Below are 4596 nucleotides of genomic sequence, written 5' to 3'. Positions count from 1 at the left end.
CAGGAGCAAGAGGCGCAGAGCAAGGGCCATGGTGCCTTGCCCTCAGCCAGTCCCGCAGCTCGCGCTGCCACCACAGTCCTGACACTGCTGTCCCAAGGTCAGCACCGCTGCTGCCGCCGCCGCTGCTGCCGCAACAGTTGTGGTCACCGACGGACTGCTCGGTCGCTGTGGTGCTGTGCAACCGCAGGGCTCTGGGACCTCTGTGACCTCAGAGCCTGCTGTGACCTCAGAGCCTGCTGTGACCTCAGGGATGGGCAGGAGCATGTGGGAATGGATCTCAAGAGCTGCCCTCCCAGTGAGGAGAGTATGTCCTGCCAGGCATCTCCATCCAATCTAGTTTTTTTCACAAGAGCTGAGTTCTATGACACCGGACAAGTGAGACATTTCCTGGTTCTACCTGCAATGTCAATGTGAAGTCCATAATTCAACTCCCATGTGTGATTCCCACTATTGCAGGTAGCGTCAGACCTGCCACACCGACACCGAGCGTGTGCTCTGTGCTCAGTGCTGGCCTGTGACTCATATTTAAGTAGTGAAGGACTTGATGCCATAATTCATAAAAATAACACAACGCGGGCCATCAGGGCAGCTGCATAGATATGGGCACCGTGGGCCTGTGATCTGTCCCTGCCTGCTCCATCGCAGTGATGTAACCCTGGTAGCAGCACAAGGGGTAGCCGATAGCTGCAAGGAATTACTAGGTTGCAGTGGCAGACTTGCATGAGATTAAAACAAAAAGGGTGGGTGTCCTCATCTTGCAGCTTAGGCTCTGAGTTCCCTTGATAGCTGTAGTAGCATTTGCATGGACGCATCCATGGGCTTCTAATGACTGAGGCAGTAAAGACAAGGAATGAAGAAATAGCATCCTTGGAAAGAGAAAAGGAGCTCCATTGTAGGGAAGGGAATATAGTAACCACCAAGCAATGAATATGTATCTTCTGGTTTTTGAGACCACTTGCTGTTTCTGTACTCTCTGTCTAACCCTCTTCCTGACTTACATGGCACTCAAGGCCTCTGCATGCTTTAGGGGAGACCCAAACCCACTGCACATCTTACGGGCATCCCCAGCCACCCTAAAACCCCCGTGTGCCTCATGAGAGGCCCCAGACCCCTGCTCAACTCACAGGGGTCCCTCGGCCCCTACACATCTTTGGAGATACCCAAAATTCCCTGCACAGCTTATGGGTGTCCCCAGCCCCCCTGTCCCACAGCATAGAGGTGACACAAGCCCCCTGCATGCCTTTAGAGGGACCCAAACATGACACTCAAGGAGCAGCAACAGGGCTGGGCCAGTGTGTGTTTGCCACGTGTCCCTGGGTGAACAGATGAGGCCTGGCGGGCAAATCCCCACTCCACTCCTAAGGGATCCCGGGGTGCCACAGACCCAGCCTCTGTCAGGCTCTGAACTCTTCTCTCAGGCTATGAAGGGCTTCCCTAGGGAACAGTTCAGTCCCACCCCGTTTTTTTCAAGGCAAACACTTACTGATGGCTCCCCTCTTTGCTTGGGCATGCCACTGGAGGAAGTCCAGGCCCAGATGATCCCGCTGAAAGAAACGTGCCCGCAGCCCAGGGACCCTCAGCATGGGCTCCCCCAGCCCCTCAGGGCCTCGCCGCTGGCCACAGCAGCGCCGTGCCTGGCCCCTGCCCGCCCGCACCGTGGGCATCCACGGCTGCTCCCGGACATGGAGCTCAGCCAGCGCTGGTGCCGTGTGGGCTTTGCTGGTGGTACCACCTGGACACTGCTGTGCCAGCTCCATCTCTTTATTGGAACACAAAACACGGGCCAAACCCTACCCTGGCGGACAGGGGGTGCACACCTTCAGTCCTGCCTAGGGAGCAGGACCAGGGGGCTCTGGGGAAGAGGGTCTCGTTTTGGTGGTATCTGCATGGGGATGATGCCAAAATGGCGGCGCAGCAGTGGCAGAGGAGATGGGACCACACGTGAAGATTTGGGATGACAGATGGACTTCTCTGTGCTTGAGTTGTTTTGCTGGTCTTCTGAAGGTGCAGAGCGGCACCTGTGGAGAGAGGAGGTGTCTGAGGCCCCCAGCTGCACCTGGCACACAGGGACCCTCCTCCCCAGCAGGGCCCCGAGCTGGCAAGGCTCCCCGGCACGGCTGCAGCTGCTGGCACACCTTGGCCCACGTGGACAGCTGCCCCTCAAGGCCCCAGCCAGCAGGGGATGGCTCTGGGCAGGCTCCCTGGCCAGGAGCGGGCCCCAGAGCGCGTCTGCCTTTCAAGGGCAATCTCGGCCCCGCTCCTTCTCCTCCCCACCTTGCTTTGCCCCTGCCCGGTGCTCCTGGCGCTGCCCTTGGCCAGGCAGCCTCTGTGGCAGCCAGCACTGGCTGCAGCCCGAGCGGGCTCCCCAGGACAAGGCCCAGCAACTAAGAGGCCAATTAAAGCACTGCACAGCAGCAGAACCCTCAGCAGAGTTGTTTGGACAACCACGGACTCGCCACAACTCCACAGCAGCCTCACGGGGAATGTTTCCTCTCTACAAGCAGCCTTTAAAGGAAGCTGTTTGAGGGAGGCATCAGCAAGACACTCACCGTTTTCTCTTCCAGCAATACCAGATTCCAGCACAGCACATCACCAAGAAAAGCGCCCCACCAGCCGCCATGGCCATTATCTTAATCAAACAATTTGTTCCCCAGCAGAAAACTCTTCTGATCCTTTTGCGAATATGGCCAGCACGTGTTGTGGTGCCGGCTGCATCTGCGGGAGCAATGGGGAGCGTGAGGCCGTGCTGTGCACCACTGCTGAGCTGGCGGCACGTTGCATACGGCCAGGACCTTCTCTGCTTCCCCGGAGCTGGGGCCTGCAGGCACCTTGCCGCCCCTGGGCACAGGCTGTGCCACCAAGAAAGCCCAGAGGGCCGGGAGGAGAGCCCGGGGGCAGCGCAGCTGCTGGGGCAGGGGCTCCTTCGAGGGACACGGGCCCCTTCGAGGGACACGGGCCAAAGCCATCCCTGCAGCAGCAGCTGCCACCGCGACCCTCCCTGCCCCGCGACAGCTCCCGCAGCGCAGGCGGACAGAGCCAGGCCCTGTCAGGACACACAGCAGCCCTGCTCTGCCCCTCTGCCCTTTCCCCACCATGGGCACCCCTTGCAGCTGCTCCCGGGTTTCGGGACGTGTCTCCCACGGAGGGAGTCCAGCAGGACTGCTCAGTACCCGCGTGCCCTGAGCCTGCTCGGGAGAATTCCTCTGTGCTGTGCCAGTCTGCTCCTGGCAATACTTGTCAAAGGCATGGATAAGGATCAGGAAAATGCCCAGGGTTTTGGAGCTGTTCCCTCCCTCATCCAAACTGCTGCCCCTCCTGATCTACCCAGGGACCAGGAAATGGCAGGGGATCTCAGGGTGTGCATGGCCCGTGGTGCAGTTTGGGCACCCTGTCAGCTGATGCCAAATGCCTTCCTGCAGAGGCCGGGGAGGAGCTGCAGCCAGGCCAGGCTGGGAAACAGCCCTGCAGGGCGTGAAAGCAGCAGCGGGGCCGCGAGGCTGCGATGGATGCCTTCCCCTGTGCCGGGCACGGCGTGTGCAGATGTGCAGCGACAGCCCCCGGCGGCTGAGGCTCAGGGGAAATGGGAAATGCACCCACCACGCCGTCTCTCCAGCTCACTCAGGGTTTGGTCCAGTTGTATGGATGCCTCCAGGGACTTAGTGTCTCCTCTAGGTTTGTTCTTCCTTCTCAGGGGACCTTAAGAGAAAGTAGTTCCATTTCAGATGAATGAATCCCACAAACGCAGTGCTCAGCCTGTGGGGTCAGCAGGGACTCACTGCTCACCCCTGCGATGGGAGTTGGGCTTGCGTGCAGGAACCAGCCAAGGAGCTGGAGAAGTCCTCCCTGCAGACACACCTGTAACTCAACAGCCAGAGAAGCTTCTGTCATCTCTGCTGATCTGCATGGGCAGCACTGAGCTGCAGGAGCAGGGAGGGGATGCCGCAGGGCGAGGGCACACACGGGCACAGCTGTGTCCTGGCACCTGCAGCGATGGCCCGCTGGCCACCTTTGGGCTCTGAGCTGGCAGCTCTCCCAGGGGAAAGGCCTTGACCTACCCTCCTCATCCTCATCTTCTTCCAGAGGCTCTGGTTGGGAATCCAGATCATCTTCATCAACAGCTTCAGCTGCAAAGAAAGGCAGGACCGAACAGCTCCTGTGACACTGCTCAAGAGTCCCCTTCAGGCCGGACTGGCAGTGGGTGCACCTGGGTGATCGGTGCCCTCCACGGCACTCCCTCATCTCTGCCTTCCACTCAGGAGCACGGGCAGAGGGAGCCCGTGCCTGCAGTGGCCCCACGCTGGCTTGGAAGGAGCCCCTTGCAGGGCAGTTCAGGGCAGAAAGCACTCCCTGGAGCTGCCGGCAGCTCTAAGCTCAGCCGGGGCCAGGGCTTGGCAGCGGCAGCGGCAGCAGCTCCGGCTCCCTGGGGCCGGCAGAGGAGCCGCGCCGGGCACAGCGCCCCGGGGCACAGCCCTGGGCCCGGCCCCTTCCCTCTCTGCTCTTCTCCGGGGCTGCGCAGAGCACACGCAAGGAGCAACTGGCATTGCACACGGGAAGAAGACTGACAGCTAAATGCTCCTTCCTCCCCCTGACAGCGCC

The sequence above is a fragment of the Coloeus monedula genome (assembly GCF_965178545.1).
Source record: "Coloeus monedula genome assembly, contig: HAP1_SCAFFOLD_87, whole genome shotgun sequence".
Taxonomy (NCBI): Eukaryota; Metazoa; Chordata; class Aves; order Passeriformes; family Corvidae; genus Coloeus; species Coloeus monedula.
The sequence above is the reverse complement of the archived record's forward strand: the minus strand, read 5'-3'. Positions refer to the sequence as shown.